The sequence below is a fragment of the Mus pahari genome, chromosome 6 (assembly GCF_900095145.1).
Source record: "Mus pahari chromosome 6, PAHARI_EIJ_v1.1, whole genome shotgun sequence".
NCBI lineage: Eukaryota > Metazoa > Chordata > Mammalia > Rodentia > Muridae > Mus > Mus pahari.
In genome coordinates this window covers 54,351,826-54,369,887 of record NC_034595.1, presented here as the reverse complement: position 1 = coordinate 54,369,887, position 18,062 = coordinate 54,351,826, and positions in this window count along the sequence as shown.

Genomic DNA, 18,062 nt, shown 5'->3' with positions numbered 1-18,062 from the left:
AGGAAGGAAGGAAGGAAGGAAGGAAGGAAGGAAGGAAGGAAGGAAGGAAGGAAGGAAGGAAGGAAGGAAGGAAGGTTGATTAACCAGAAAGATCACTAGTATTCTCTAGGTTCCCCTATCTCTGGTTCTCATCCATGAGCAGACACCCTGGTACAGTTTGACCCTAGAATTTAAGATCTTCCCATTGTATATCCTGATGATCAGTGCAAGTGAGAAAGGTAGGGAGAGATGGGGAGAACATGGTTTAAACACACAGTGTTGTGTCTGGACCCTACCTAGAATAATTTCAACCTTTGGAATCTTAGTTCCCCTGTGGGTAAGCCAAGGACCATCACACACTCCTTAGAGGGGATTGCAACTGACAGCACCAGTCTCTAAAACATGACAAATCCTCACCAGTGGAAGAACATCACTGAGAATGTAACAAGCTGAGAATGGTTTTTTATCTGCGAGGGTTGCTCTAAGAAGGTCACTTTTGATCCTTGGGGTGAGAGAGACGGCTATTGAAAGCCAGTTGTTGAGCAGGTCTCCTAGAACCAAGCTAGAGAAAGTATCCTCTTAGGGAAGGTGAATGGGTAATCGGTGCCGACAGCTTACTGAGGTGGAACATGGTGGGCACACAATGGAAAGGTAGAATAGAATGACTGAATGGCTCTGGGCAGGTGAGGAGTTTTTTCTCTCCTCCTCTCAACTTTACTGCTCTAAATGCTCCATCAGTTTGAAAGGGATGCTGTGTGGCTGGCCTGCTCTTGTTGTGTCTTATTTCAGACATGCCTAGATCTGGCCTAACTCAGGTCTGCATCTTCTGTGAGTGCAAACAACAGGCACTGCTCTCCTCTCTGCAAATCCCTGCCTTTCTCCTGGTACCTGGAACTGACCCCTAACTCCTCAAAGCTTACCTATGGCTGTGCACGTGATGTAAAGGCCTTGTGATTCAAGTACATGTGTCAGTGTCTCCTTTAGGATGTTATATGTGAATTAAATCTACAGCTCTGCCTTCCAGGGAACACCAGCAGTGAAGACTTATTAAACACTGGAAAATGCTGACAAAAAAAAAAAGTGGAACTTGGCAACAACCAAAATGCTTAGCCTCTACATAAACAGACATCAGACACATATCTAAGAAAGAGCTATCACTGACGGGTGGAAAGCTTACAGATTTGATGGAGGGCAACAGGCTGGGTCTAACTCCAGTGTTTTTCTCTCTCTAAAGAGGGTCTAACCAAGACTGACACACTACCTAGATCATCCTTCACCACGGCTCACTGGTGTAGTCTGGGTGTTTGCATTCCCCAAGCATCTTATGTTGAGATCCTAACTCTCCAAATAATAGAATAGTATCTGGATAGGGCAATTGCAAGGAGATTAGATTGTTGGAGTGGAGTCCTCTTACATGGGATTGCCCTCTTACAGTAGATCTCCCAGCATTTCCTTATCCTCTCTGCCACTGGGTGTGCACAACAAAACCATGAATACAGACTATGACTCGGGCCCTCACCCGACACTGAAATGTGACAGTGCAGCCTCTGCAACTTGAAGAATGTATGTGTGTTGCTTATGGGCCACAAGGTCTCTTTAGCAAACAGACTGAGACATAGACGCAATTATCACTGTTGAGAGTTATACAATGTTGCAAATTATACCCCACACCCAGGAACTGCAATTCCTCTCCCTTCCCACCCCCTTCTCTATATTTATGCCTATAATAAACTCCATGCTTTGAAATACATAGATTATCAAATCCAATGCATTATTAAGGTACAAGTAAATTATCTTCCTATTGTTCTGAAACATTCATCAACATTTTGATCACCAGGAGACAACCAAGGTTACTATTCTGAGCACACTGCATTCCAGACACATAGGTAGATTTGACATTTGAGTTAGCATTCGAAACTTGGAAACAGGTGTCTCTTTTCCCTTTGGCTTTCTGACACATTAAAAATAACTAGAGCACTGTTCCTGTGACATTAATGCCATTACAGACTTTTGTAGTCTTTAAAACCCTGCCTGAGGAAACTCAGCTTTCCCATACCAAAAAGACAAGGGTGTTTGTTCATTGTTGAAACTGGTGACTAGGAAGTGAAAAGAAAAACAGCAAAGTATTAAAACAAACAAACAAAATCACATATACAAAAAGATTACCTTTGTTTCAATTAGATTTAACCTGGACAGAATGAAATGAAAGTTGGAAATCCCACCCACCCTTTGGTGTCCATCCTTAACCCAAAAGGACCAGTTGAGGAAAATGGAACTCTAATGCATTTTATCTTCTAGGTGCCAAGAACTGTAAAAAGACAATTATCACAAGTATTCCCAGATCTAATTAAAAAATAATAATAAAGTTCACTTCACTAAATAAATTGTCACATATCTAGTAAGTAACAAAACCAGGATTTGAATTCAAGGTTTCCTGTCCTAAAGTCTATGTGTCTTTGCTTATTTGTTTTTCGTTGTGTCACCTCCAGTTCCTGAGAGGGACACAACTCAACGAGCAAGCCCCAAGCTCTTGCGTTGGGCAGCCATTTTCACCCATTCTACAAATACCAGTTGAGCCCTCTGTGTCTTCCAGGCACTGTGCCTGTCTGTCACACAGAGACCTGGCTTCTAATGGCAAGTAGGTGTGCAGCTGCCACGGCTCCTGCGGTGTGCTGAAAATGAAGGAATGGGGGGGATGCAGAAGAGGATGTTGTATTTCTGCCTTCAGCACACTTAATATGGCTGTCTCAGTGCTCCCAGATCTACAGCAAGCGATGAGCAAAGAATCAGGCATAGTCAAGTTCAGCAGAGGACTGACACTTGAGATATATCAGCACAGGCAAAGATGCCCCTGCTTGTAACATATTAGAAAACACGGAGCCTGTAGATGTCCCCACGAAGGGAGCTAGTGTAATTGCTGCACCTTCTCTCGTAGCATTTAAGGTGTTATCTCTATAAATACAGTGCATTTTGCTTTAATAAAAGATGAATTTTCCAGAACAGTGACAGTATTGACCTTACATATTATCCAAATAGAAACTGTAATGAAACAAGTCCTACAGTGAGTAGTTATAATAGATATGCAAATATTGGTCTTTTCTTAAAGGTCTTTCGGCCTACTCACACGTGTCTCTTATGTGTCTGAGGGTGAATTCAGCCTGCATTTATAATCTCGAAGGATGTAGAGGGAACAAGAAGGGGGGTTGGGGAAGTGTACACAACAATCTTGGAATGTAGAGTCCAGAAGGGCTATGCCAAGTCTCCAGCTCTGAGAACACATTTGGGGTAACTGCTATACATTATGGGTGTTTTCATTTAGTCTACATAGTAGATATGACACCAGTATAGACATTGCTGTCTTGTAGATGACTGAAGTTCAGAAAGTATTTGAGGCTCACAGTCACTCAGCTCAGAAATAACGTCAAAGTCTCAGCATTCTGGTATCCCTACCCTAAGGTGACTCCCCGCTGCAGCTAAAACCAGCTCAGTCAGGACCTAGCTGTAACGGTTGAACTGAACCTATGAATTAAATGTCTGAGCCACTCCAGTTACAGGTAGCTAGCTATCAGACATCTCTTGCTGATTCTTCTTGGCATGACAGGAGGTTGTTTGTAACTTAAAGATGTCACAAAGTGGATCAAGAGACTACAGGGTTCCCAGCACCAATTGGTATAACCTCAACACAGCCCCTACCCTAAAACTCAAAAGAGTGGGTCAAGAGACAATAAAAGCCAGAATCCAGGAAGTCAGCCAGGAGAGTGTGTCTTCTATATGTGACAGGAAAACTACATCAACTAAAACATCAACAAGAAGGCTGTCCACACAAGGTCTGAACAGTGACACCACCAGTTGCCATGCCGTGGATGAGGGAAATGTTATGGATCCTCATCCCTAGATGAAAAGTTATAGGCAATTAACAACTTCTGAGAAAAGGAGAACTAGTCTTCCCCAGGGATGAGTCCCTTAACTGGTTACCAATTTCAAGCAGTCATCCCTAAAACCGCATCCTTATGGTCAACCCTAAAGCAACGCAGCAGAATGCATTTATTCACTCATTTGTGTATATATGTTTGTGTGTGTATTTACATATATCCTATATTATCCATATTATATTAAAGAGGCCACGAAGATGAGAGGAGTTGGTGGGGGTGAGGCAAACGGGGAGAAAAGGGTGTGTCTTCATTAGGGTTTTACTGCTGTGAACAGACACCTTGACCAAGGCAAGTCTTATAAATGACAACATTGAATTGGGGCTGGCTTACAGGTTCAGAAGTTCAGTCCATTATCATCAAGGTAGGGCATCTCAGCATTCTTGCAGGCATGATGCAGGAGGAGCTGAGAGTTCTGCATCTTCATGTGAAGGAAGCCAGAAACAGACTGGGCATCCTCAGGCAGCTAGGAGGAGGGTCTCCAAACCCACTCCCACAGTGACACACTTCCTCCAACAGGCCACATCTTCTAATAGAGCCACTCCCTGGGTCAAGCATATGCAAACCATCACAGGGTAGAAGGGAGCAGGGAAATCACTTACTCAAGTATGATTTTTTTTCATTTTTTCAAAAAAATTTTTATTGGATATTTTCTTTACTTACATTTCAAATGTTATCCCCTTTCCCGGTTTCCCTCCCTCTGGAAAACACCTATCACATCCGCCCTTCCCCTGCTTCTATGAGGGTGTTCCTCCATCATCCACCCACTCCCATCTCCCTGCCCTTGATTCTCCTACACTGGGGCATCTATTGAGCCTTCATAGGACCAAGGACCTCTTCTCCCATTGATGACAAGGACATCCTCTGCTATATATGCAGCTGGAGCCATGTATACTCCTTTGTTGATGGCTTAGTCCCTGGGAGTTCTGGGGGGTCTAGTTGGTTGTTATTGTTGTTCTTCCTATGGGGTTGCAAACCCCTTCAACTCCTTCAATCCTTTCTCTAACTCCTCTACTGGGGACCCTGTACTCAGTCCAATGGTTGGCTGTGAACATCCGCCTCTGTATTTGTAAGGCTCTGGCAGGGCCTCTCAAGAGACAGCCATATTAGGCTCCTTTCAGCATGCACTTCTTAGCATCTACAATAGTGTCTGGGTGTGGTAACTGTATATGGGATGAATCCCAGGTGGGACAGTCTCTGGGTGGCCTTTCCTTCAAACTCTGCTCTACACTTTATCTCCATATTTGCTTCTGTGAGTATTTTGTTCTCCTTCTAAGATGGACCGAAGCACCTACACTTTGGTCTTCCTTCTTACTGAGCTTCATGTGGTCTGTGATTGTATCCTGGTTATTTGGAGGTTTTGGGCTAATATCCACTTACCAATGAGTGCATACCATGTGTGTTCTTTTGTGATTGGGTTACCTCACTCAGGATATTTTCTACTTCTATCAATTTGCCTAAGAATTTCATGAATTCATCATTTTTAATAGCTGAGTAGTACTCCATTGCATAAATGTACCACATTTTCTGTATCCATTCCTCTGTTGAAGGACATCTGGGTTCTTTCCAGCTCCTGGCTATTATAAATAAGGCTGCTATGAACATAGTGGAGCATGTGTCCTTATTACATGTTAGAGCAATTTCTGGGTATTAGTCCAGAAGTGGTGTATCTGGGTTTTCAAGTAGTACTATGTCCAATTTTCTGAGGAACCACCAAACTGATTTCCAGAGTGGTTGTACCAGTTTGCAATCCGACCAGTAATTTTTTTTTAAAGAAATGTACTATAGATACCAAAAACTTGTAAAGGAGAGAAATAAATGTGCAATTCAAATCCCGTAATGCAACTGTATACATCCGTTTATTCAAATCCACCAGTAAGCCTGTACCTGTGAAATGGAACAATCCCATTTCAGAGTTGTCGTGCCATGGCCAGTGTGGATTAGAAAGTTGTAGTGTCCAATGCTGGATCATCTTTTCATAGATTGGACACTTCATTGCACATCAGTGGGAAATGTTGATGACTTACTGGCCAGACAGAGTGGTTGGAATGTAACCATGGAAGAGTTTGATCCCTGCCTCTCATCTGTCTCCTCTAGCCTTCTAATGAATCTCTCCCCCAGTTGCATGGCCTGCAAACAGTTCAAGTTTGCCATTTTCAAAAATTAGCATCTCTAGCACAGATGAAGTTCATCAAAACTGCAGTCTTATTCTGTTGGGTACATACTCCTTCCTCTCCTGCCCTGGGCAGTCTGAGAAATTCAGAGGTGGAGAGGGGACAACATGCCTGCTCCCCTCACAGCTCTTCCTCCCCTTCTCTTGGGAGGGTGGGACACAAAGAGAGGCCTTAGGAGCTGAGCCTCTCTTACCCATCTGGATGTTCATGTCTTTCCTAGTGTCACACTGCCATTCATAGTGCTGGAATTTAAGAAGTTTCTTTCACAGGCAAATGCAAAACTTTAAGGGGCATCTGTTTAGATACTCAGGGGCTAGACCAGTCCCTGTGCTCATAAACAGAACGATAGAGAATGAGACTCCACTCTCTTCTTGAAAGCACTCTACATTTCGAAGTGAATTCTCTTAAGAGGCAGTGGTGGTACACGCCTTTAATCCCAGCTCTTGGGAGGCAGAGGCAGGCAGATCTCTGAGTTCGAGGCCAGCCTGGTATACAGAGTGAGTTCCAGGACAGCCAGGGTCACACAGAGAAACCCTGTCTCAAAAAAAATTTTTTTTAAAAAGATAAGAATGTTCTTACTTATCTTGGAGAGTACACATGTCAATGAGAGAAAGGAAATACACAATATTTCTCACAAGCCAACAAGAGATCTGGCTGTCCCTTTATCCATTAGCTATATATTTATACCAGCTTTGGATAAATAAATAAAGGTGAGTAGGCAGCACATGGCTAAGGCCTCTAGGTTCCTCTGAGTAGTGTCTACCTTTTTTTTTTTTTTTTTGCTGTTGTTGTTGTTCTTCATTGTCCTTTGTCCTTGGCTTTGGGTTTTAATCATCACCTGGAAATTTTCTGAGCAACAATATATCTGTACACTGTTATTATTAGGCTAAATTACTTAAAGTCAGTAGAAACCTTGCCTACTTGTACATTATAGTGGCCTAAGCAAGTGAAGTCTATTTATCTAAACTCTGTGGTCCAGGAGTGAGAGGCTCAAACCTACCCCACGTACAGTCCATGCAAAGTATGGACTATGAAGATTATCTTTATAGGACATATGAAGGAAAATTAAAGCATGCAGTAAGGAAAAGCTAGCTTAAGGAGCTGACATCTGGGCTAGAAATGTGAAGAAAAGGAAAAGGATATCATGTTATGTCAAAAGAAACATTCCGGAAAATAAGAATAACTTATATAAAGGCCCTGAAGTGAAGACTCCAAGAGTAGATAGGTAAGAGGCAAGAGAAGGAAGCTTGGGTCAGAGACATGAGTAGGTGATGGATCTTATGAGAACTAACCCTTAAGGAAAGGATTCTTTAAGATGAAATACAAAGCCAATGGAAGATTTAAACAGAAAATGTTATGGTGTGTGTTTGAAAGTGATTTTTTTTCCATCAGTTCTTTTTTGGGGGGGTAAGAATAATGGGTCATGTGAGACAAAAGTTGAAATGGATACTAATTTAAACAAATTATTATGGGTAGCATAAATTCAGAGCATAGCAGGGGGAATAGAGAGGAGAGAATGCATAGACTTAAAGGACTAGGGGCTAGGGAGATGGCTCAAAGTTTAAGGGTGCTTGACATACAAGCATGAGAACCTGAGTTCAAATCCCCAGCATGGCCATAGGTGCTGGTAACCCCAGTGGTAGGGAAAGGAGATGGGGGAATCCGAGGGACTCCCTAGTCAGTCAGCCTACCCAAAACAGCAAGAGTCAGGTTCAATGAGAAGCAGCAAATAAGGTCAGAGTGCTAGGACAGGACACTTTTCTTCTGCTCCAGCCTCCAGACCCACACATGCGCATACTTGCATATACCACATGCACATACACTGTATAAGTGCATACACCCCAAAAAAAGTAATGACAGAACTAGCTAATAAATAGCATGCTGGCCGGGAAGAAAACCAAGAATTTTAAATAAAAGTGTACACAGGAGATTGAAGAATTCCCCGAGTAATGGCGCCATTTCAGTCACGCTGCTTTGACCCATGTGAAATGTGAGATGTCCTATGGATTTGCTGGTGAAAGTCAGGTAGGCAGTGGGTATTTTCATACCTGAATCTAAAGTTCCTGCATGGATCAGACGTAAAGGAGCGTTTTTGGAGACCCAGGCAATTAGAAGGAGGGGATGAGATTTTCTAAAATAGGACTGAGCTCACATGGGGATCCAGGTACAATGAAGATTCCGATGTGGAGGGACTGGGCTGGTCTGCTGGTAATGGCATAGCAAGCTCCTGGGTGAGAAGCTAAGGCAATGCAGCAGATCTGGCTCTGCACAGCAGGCATCAAGACTGGAGTTTAGGTAACTATGGCTAGGAACTGAAACCTTGCCAGAATCTCTAGCTAGACAGGCAAAAGGGAAGCTGCCTTTGCTTGCCCCTTGGATCCTTTTCGTCCTCTCTCCCTTCCTCTTGCCCATAAAAATGGGTCCAATTGGCATCAAGAGCTATGTTTAACAGTTGCCTATGTTTCTCTACTGACTAAAGTTTGCCAAACCTTAATTCAGTCTTTTATTTTGCAGGTAAATGTCTCACTCCCTGCTGCTAAGACCTTTCTTCTGAATTCAAAGTCTGTTTGCCTGTTTCTAGAAATATCCAGATTAGAAATTTAAGAATGTAAACACCTGTTTGATAGGTTCCCTCGGGGGGCCTTAACTACCTCTCTGCAGATGGTGTAAGAGGATCAGGGGAAAGCGAGGGTAGGACGCTCCCCTTAACCTTGGAGATCAAAGCAACCGGAGATTCGGAAGTTTGGACATTTTCCAAACTGCAGCCACGCGTGAGCCTCTTCTAATTTGGGTGATGAAAAAATAAAAAGGATCATATCTTCCAAGGCCTATGTTCATTCTGGTCGCATTGATGAGGAGGAAATTAGGGAAAACAGAGGGATAAGAACCCCCACATACACCACTTCCTGCTTAAGGGAAATAACCCAGGCTGAGTCTGACTCATCTGAAAGAAAACAAGTCAGTTAAACCAATGGTGCGCCAAGGTAATCAGGTCCCTACTCTAGCTCAGCTACTAAATTGTATCATGTTTACTCCCCAGCTCAAAGATGGGGAGGAACCAGAAGGTGAGGGTGTGGGAGGATTTACATTTAAAGAAATAATAGTGATAAAAGATGGAGCATTAAAGAGCAAACACTTGCCATCTTCTAATGAGAACTGCTTAAAACAGCACCAACACAGGAAGAAATGCCCACATATGAGAAGTCAGTAGAACACCTTTAGACACAGTTATGTCTATTTGCACAATACCGCAGTAATGAGGAGAATTGTGGTTCCGACTCGCCCCCTCCTACCGCCTACCACACCGCGCCCAATACACAAATGCTAGAATTTCGAACAGGTCTAAAGAAAAAAAGAGTGGGACCTAGGATTTACCAAAATATTGGAGAGAAGAGGACATAACGTTTCATCAGCTCATGCTCTGCCTCTTCCTCATCTAATAGCATGAATGCCTTGCCCATGTGGAGGGTGTCTTGGTGTGAAGAGCAATTTCACATACATGATCCTATATAAGGCTCTGTAACGCTGTGAAGGAACTCAGAATTGCCACCCTTCTTGTTTTAATATGTGAAGAAACCAAGACACAGAGATATAATGGGATTTGTCTAAAATTACTTCCCGAGTCAACAGTGCTTTGAGAAATGAAGCAGAGGCTCAGGCACTCACACTCCACGTTCACCCTGAAGTCGGATGGCGATATGAAGGGCAATTCTGCCATTCTCACCGCGGGACAAACTGTACACCCACCCCTCTGACGTGTGCTCCGTTCTCATCTATGGAACATCCTCTCATGCCAGACTCTGAAGGCCACCAAATCAAGTTTATTATTCAGAGTATGATTAATATAGACTGTCAACTTGGCAGGATGCAGAATCACCCAGGAGTCCAGCCTCCTAGCATACCTGCGCTATGTAGCTAGCTGCCTCCCCCCTACCCCCCCCCCCCCCCCCCCCCCGCCACCGCCACCGCCATGACTCCCTGCTGTGATGGACTACTCCCTTGACTTATGATCTGTAGTTAATCGTTCCTTCCTTTACTTGCTTTTGTTGGGTATTTTATCATAGCAATAGAAAGTATACACTCAGCACTGGTATATCAGAACTATGTCAGCTAACTGGAAAATGTTTTTAAAATCCTAAGATCATCACAGGTTCCAGCATGGCTAATGCATCTTGAGTAGAGGAGGGAAGTGTGGGAGACAAATTGAGATAGAAAGGGTGTGAGAGAGGGAGCTAATAGCAGCAGTGGCGTTTTCATTCCTGAGTCAATACCAGGTGGTGGTGGTGGCAGCAGCAGTGGCAGTGTCTGTCTTCTCTGGTCATGGTGGTGAAGATGCTGATAATGTTGCTACTGCTAATGGTGGTAATGGTGTCTCTCATCATGATGTTAATGATGATGCAGGTGACTATCAATCACATTGCTGAAAGGGTAGAAGTTTAAAGGTTAGATTCACCTAGATATTTCAATTTATCACTCACTAGCTGTCTCTTCTCCCAAACAGAGGTGATGTTAACCACTTTGCTTGGCCTTAACTGGATTCTTTTCTTGTCAATGAACTTGAACGCTTACCCCCCCCCCCGCACCGATCGTGGTGCTAAGTGCCAAGTGTATGTGAATGAATGAGACTCCATCCCTAACCCTGAGAAGGTCATGAAAAGCAGAGTTTTTGCTAGATTCTAATACTATAAATTGCCCCCAAATGGCAGGTATGTACAATGTGCTCTGAAAGTACAGACAAAGTGTGACTAATTCTATCAATGTTCAGTTCTAAGGAAGGCACCACAGAATAGGCACTTGAACTACAAAAATAAATAAATAAATAAATAAATAAATAAATAAATAAATAATTTTTTTTTTTTTTTTTTACAGGTAGGGCAGGAGACCATGAATACAAACACATGAGCTCTTGAGTCAGAACTGCCCGAGGGGACAGCAAGCTCTGTGTTATGATGCTTGTTTGTTGATGTGAAGGCATTGGGCAGAGCATAAACCACCATCTCTGTACACTTAAGGACACTCTATACTGATGTGGCTCCATGGCCAGCATGAAGCATGAAGGCTGAGTGGCAGACCCCTTTAACTTCATACCTACTGTTAGCCTGCTTTCAGCTGCCGTGACTAGAAAGTACAGTCTCCCCTCCACAGCCCCAGGGCTGGACGCACTCAGTCAAAGAAGACAGGAAACCTAGAGCGTTTGTGAAAAGATTCAGAGACACGCTTTGAGGTAGCAACACTACTCATGTGGCCAACAGGAGCGATCAGGTGCATTTGCATGAGTCAAATGCTGTGCTAATGAGAGGGCTTCGGGCTAATCACATTAGGAACTATCATAACTCATTACCCCACATCAAATAATGCACACACCAGATAGAACACTGGAAAATAAAGCAAAAATAAAAGTGTACCCACAACCTCATGACTAAGATAAGTAACTTACATTTTTTTTAACTTTTCATTTTCACAAAATTGAAATTACTCTAAAATAATTGTTCTGTAAACTAACCTTATTTCAAAGGAAAATATTATGCAAGTATATTCTCATGCCATGGCATTTCCTACACGATTTTAATTTTTAAATCTTTCAGCTCTAAAACATGATTTTAAAAGATGCACAGCATGACCCATGTGCACACACTCATGCATCCATATGCTTGTGCTCTCTCGCATGCATACAAACACACACACACACACACACACTACCTTAGGAAGGAAAATACTCATTGACCCCTCCTGTTAGCATAGTGTCTGTGGATCTGTGAGGAAGTAAATATGAACCCCTCCCTCTTGACACAGACCACTACTCTATGAGGTGCTAGTCATGGTTGGAGAAGGTAACTTATTCTCACTCCACCAAACTAGGTCTGCAGCCTCCCCCAGCTATGTGATTTCTATAGTTCTTCACAGACTGGACCATAACGAGAAGCCCTTGTCATGTCAACAAGCTCCCACAGTGGTGATCCATCCCATGCGGTTGTTTTTGTCTCTTTCAGATTGCTTTTCTTGTTTATTGCAGGGCTTGTCATAGTTCATGCTAAGTGCCTATAAAGAAAGGGTGCTTGGGATGTTTTGACCCTGAGACAGATAAGTTAGAGGTTAAGAAAATGAGTTCAAAGGTTGAGCTTGCTCTCCAAGTCCAGATTATTTCATCAGTAAGACAGGAGGAACCCAATCCTGCCTCCCGTCCTCAGTCTTGGAGACTGACAGCCCCATGACTACGGTCCCTTTCTCATGACCTCAAATCCAACCATCAAGATCCCATTCCATCTTTTTATGATAGTCATCTTCCTAAAGGATGTTGAACTAGTTATACCACTGTTTCCATGGATACTGAAATTTGTTGTCTAAAATCCCTTGAGCTCTGACCATAACTGACTTCAAAAGTAACACCAGAGCCAAGTAGGTTAATGATGTTCTTCTCTGGGGTTTTAAAAAAAAAAAAAAAAACATATCCTGAATGTCATGGTCAGTCCCTCCTCGAGGAAAGTGGTAAGATGGATGTGAGACTCAAGCTATTACCATCATGTCTCTGCTATGGCTTGAAAATGTTCTGAGATTTTCCCCAAGAGTCTATGAGTTAATGTGAGGATGTGGGGCCTCATTCCTCACTCACTGAGAATATGATCTCAGGAAGGAATAATTATTCTGGAGGGACCTCTCAGTTCTTGAGGAAGGGTTGCTTTAAAGAGCAAACCGCTCTGAATCATCCTTGGGCTCTTGGTCTGGTGGTATGACTCCCATCTCCCCAACATGTTTCTATTGCCCATAGCACTGTCCCATCACAAGGCCCTAACAAGAGTCAAGCAAAAGCCAGCACCCAGGCCCTTGATCCCAGAATTGTGAGCTAACTGTATTAGCAGGTTTATGTGTCACCTTGACACAAGCTAGAGAGAAGAAGGACCCTCCGTTTAGGAAATGCCTCCATGAGATCCTGCTATAAGGCATTTTCTCATTTAGTGATCAATAGGGGAGGGATGGGCCCATTATGATGGTGCCACTCCTGGACTGGTAGACCCGAGTTCTGTAAGAAAGTAAACTGAACAAGCCATGTGAAACAAGCCACTAAGCACCACCTCTCTACAGCCTCTGCATCAGTTCCTGTCTCCAGGATTCTGCTATGTTTGAGTTCCTGTCCTGACTTCCCTCAGTGATGAACAGCAATGAGGAAATGTAAGTCAAATAAACTGTTTTCTCCCTAACTTGCATCTTGGTCATAGTGTTTCATCGCAGCAATAGAAACCCTGAGACACTGACTAAACTTATTCTTTATAAAGGCACCCATATTCAGGCATTTCACTGGAGTGGTGAAAAACTGACTCCCAAGATTTCCCTTCCAGGAGCAGGAGTGATGGCTTCAGTGGTTAAGTGCCTGCTGCTCTGGCAGAGTTCCTGGGCTAGCTACGCTGCTCGCAAGGGCCTATAACTTCATCTGCAGAGGACATAACACCTCATCTGGCCTTCACACACACTGTACTCAAGTGTGCAAGCCATATACAAACAACCTCAGAGGGCACCCACACACATGTGGTACAGAGAGAGAGAGAGAGACAAGTGTGTACATACATAAAGAAATATCAAGATGAATCTTTTAATTAAAAGACAATGCCATCAGAAGGGTTAAGAATCGGACCGGACTAGAAATATCTTTAAAGGTATTACAGTCAAAATTCTCTGTTTATAACAAACTAAGGCCCAAGAAAACAACAAGAGTTTAGAAACATCTATGGTATCTCACTGTAGATTCTGTCTGCCAGATGATTTCTTGGTAGGGCTGAAAGTGTCTAGGGGAGGAAGCACCAGAATGGCCTTGTAATGGGAAGGAATGGTAAAAATCCATGAAATGTGGTCAATTCTGTACAGTTTCCATTTTCTTAGGCTAAGTTGCTCAGCACCAGGTCTGTCCAGTTATCCTTTCCCATCTAAAGGGGAGTGATTCCCCTCTGAAAAATGCCACAGTGTTGGCGGTAAGGTGCTCTTGTCTACTTTACATTGTGTTTAGATGACTTACAATTCCCAACACCAAATTTCTCTATAGATACTTCTCATAATGCATTATTTGGGGGAATAGCAGCAAGAAAGCAGCCATCTATACCCATTCTGTAGAGATGTGGCTTTCCCGAAGACTTTCAGCCTAGAGTTGTTTGACCCAACAGATGCAAGCCCTGAGGATGCAGAATAGCAAGTATATACAGGTTAGAGGACAGTGCAAGCTTACCAGTCTTTTCCTTTCTTCTGCAGCCAACCATCAGGCTGAAATTATTCATACGCTTCATGGGCCAGGGTATTTGGATATGCAAATCCACTATGTCCATGCATAATTAAGACAGACACTGTGGAAAGTTTCATTTTCCAGGGAAAAGGCTGCCAGGCGGCTAGAGGGAAAGGTCAGAATGGATGGCTGCCCTCAAATTCTTGTCTCAGACTGTTGGTCGAAGATAATGGAATCACGGTTATCCTGCCCTTTTGTTCTGTGGGCTGCACCAGGGAGCCTCTGGGGATGCCTTGTCTCCCTTCTAGGCCTAGAGAGACCCTGGGGCTTTCCACAAAACAGGCTGGGACGGAGTATGTTCTGCCTCAAGTGAAAGCAGAGGCAGGTAGCTGTATGCCCGGAGGCAGAAGTTTGGCCTCCTTCTAGAGTCAGTAGACTGTCTTTATGACCCAGGAGGGTATTCTTTCTAAAGGATAAGCATCTGAAGTAGAGTATGCAAGTTACCAAGCCCTTGGTGGCTAACCCCAGGCACATCCTGGTACCAGGCACATGCCTCTGAGCGGGGAAGGATGTCCTGTCTGAATCTGGAACCTCGGAGAAGGTTGATGAGTCTGGTTCCGAGATAATGAAGAGAGGCTAAAACCCAAACCAACTGCTGTTGGAAGCAACCCCTGACCCCAGGATAGGGCATTACTGTGAGAAAACCAGACAGAATGGCAGGTGAACTGGGAGCAGAACCTCCTTCGGCGTGCCTGCCTGAGAGACAGTGAGAAGCCTGCTAACGACAGGGAAATGCATTTTTATAGCCCCAGCCACTACCTGACAGGACACACCAATATAAATGGTTTATTCCCTAGCCTCACCCACCTCTTAGCATCCCTGCCCAATTTCCCTCATATGTGTGAACCCCAAAGTTGGTCACAGTTACTCTTGAATATCTGTTATGTTATTCTGAGCAATATTCACCTTATTAAAAGATGAAAAGAGAGAGAAACCAGAATCTGCATTTACACACACATCTGTGCAGGAATGTATGGATATCTATTCATGACAAACAAGGAAGGAATCCCCACAGCCTTTCTCAGCCTTGTCTCTGTGGCTGAGAGTGGCACCTGTAATTTCCTCCCAGGATTCCTTATTTTGCTTGTCCCCACTTCCATATCTCTGGTTGTGCTCTCCCCGATAATGTGCCACGAAACTCTACTCTTGAGAAATCCGGGTTATGTGTCTCCCCTAACTTTGCAATCCCTTCCCATTGGCTTTTACTCTGGGGTACGCATTTATCTAAATGGGTGCTCCCTGATTCGAGGCCCTCCCTACCCTCAACACACAGTGATTACCTCTTTATTGTGGAAATTAGGTTCCTGGTTGCTACACTAACCCCCTCCTCCTATTCTGGATAAACCTCAACTCTCAAACCAGTGACCCCACTGGTCCCCTTGGTAGAAGCATTTTGCTAGTGAATATGAGGATGTCCGAATCAACAGAGCTCAAGAGTTATCAGGAGAAAGAAGAAAGTCCATCAGGGTTGTGGCGCCTCCTAAACTCCCCTGAGGGAAGGCTCACTGCCCAGATGTGAGAAGCGGGGTGGGCAGGGTCTGCTGGCTGCTCTAGCAGGCCATGTGTGCCACCACGAAGAATCGCTTCACTTGGGCTGTGCTTCCCTGAGGCTGCAGCTGTCTGTCTGACAGTGATTGAGGCCAGACTATGAAGAGCTGGTGATCTCAGCAAAGGCAAGAAAATTCTGACACTTAATTCTTGTTTTCCAGTTCCCTGCCTGGCCAGCTAAGACTTTAATCCTGCCCCCCTCCTCCTACTGTTTTTTTTTTTTTTTTTTTTTTTTTAAAGTAGGTGCTGATGGGATGATCCAGTCCCCATCTTAGTATTAACTTGGAGAACCACAGACTCAAGGCCCAAGGCTAGAAGGAGGTGAAAGGGGTGAGTACCCAGGTCACCAACTTCAAGAAAGTATTCGCTATGCTTGCCCAGACTTGCCATCTCAGAGCCCAGATCCCTCTCTGTCTCACTTTGGTCCAGACCCTGCCATTTAAAGCTGCTATTAGAGGATTTCAAAGTGTAAGAGGTAAATTGGATCTAGTGAACCAGATTTTTCACTGCAGAACTAGTAGTAATGGAGTCCTCATCACATAAGGTAGGTACAGCACACGGACCACTGCAAAAGCCCGGAGTGACTACCACCAACACACGTTCAACCTGCCAGTAACAGATTAATTCTGAGTTCTCAACATAATACTGTTCCTTACAGAACCATCAAGCCATTTGATGGGTGACAGGAAGGTTACACTGACGCTTGCCATCCTCACAGGGGTAGACACATTATTCTGCACATGAGTCTGATTTTCAGTATTACAGTCCCGAAAGCTGATCTATTATAATCCAGTGAATGACTGGGTTTTTGCAGAAATTAAATTCAATGGGTTAGAATTTTTGTTAGACTAAAAGACCCACTTCAGAAGAGAGGTAAGGGAGAAGGTCCATAAACAAAGAATCCACCGTTACCATGACAGCCTAGAATCTTCCGGGGCTTTAGGACATTAAAATGGCACACTGATGCTACAGCTAAAATCCCAGTTCTGGGGCAGTATTTGTACATGTGGAGTAGATCTTATAGATTGTGATATCGGTCTCTATCAGTGTTAAGAAAGAATACACACATGGACCCACAAACCTAAGAGTGAAGCAGCAATGACTATGCTTCCCATTGTTTTATTGGTAGGTTTTGAGTTTCCCATGACTCTAAGGGTTATGAAACTTCCCTTCCAAAGGGGCAACATGTTTTTGCCAGGAGATGCAGCAAGAGTCTCAAAGCTCAGCTATTCCTTGAGTGTTTGGGGATCCTGTGACCAGAGACAAATAAGCAAGGTATGGACTTAAGATATTCATTTGAGACAGACAGTAGTCCACATTTAGGAAGCTGAAGCAAGCTGAAGTTAACTCACCCTTGGCAGAGCACTGTCTGGAGAAGTTAATCTCTGTCAAGCTACAGAATGTCGTGCTGGTCACTACGTTAGCACCCTCTGGTCATCAGACCTCTACAGCAGGAAATGGCAAAGGAGCAGGATTTTCCTCATGCGCGCCTTACAAAGCCTGCGGGTCTACCATGTCACTAAAGAGTCTAGGACATATATCTGGGCCTCGTATGAAAACAAATTTGTTACAATGTGGTTGATCTATAGATTTATCTATCTAGTGAAATGTTATGCTTAAAAGAATTTTATGTTTCTTATGAAAGTTTTTAATCTTGTGAGAAATATGAACTGAATTCTAAGAACCATTTGGTGAAACAAGCCACATACAAATAAACAAAAAAAAAATACTCATGGACAGACCTCAAATACCTACCAGCCACCTCATTTCTTTCCCACTATTATGAACAGCGCCCACCCATATCTGGGCAATGTTTTTATCTTAGCCTATTTTCTCAGACTATAACAAAATACCCAAGGCTAAGCCATTTATAGAGGGAAGTTCACTTAGGCTGCCAGTTTTGCTGGCTAGGAAACCCTAGGTCAGGAAGCTTAATCTGCTTCATAGTGTGGCAGAATCAAGGGCAAGGGAAGACACACATTTCAAATGTTATCCACCTTCCCTGTTTCCCCTCCACAAGCCCTGTGTTCCCTCCTCCCTCCCCCTTACCTCTATGAAAGATGAGTGCTCTGGAAATCAGTCTGGCGGTTCCTCAGAAAATTGGACATAGTACTACCGGAGGATCCAGCAATACCTCTCCTGGGCATATACCCAGAAGATGTTCCA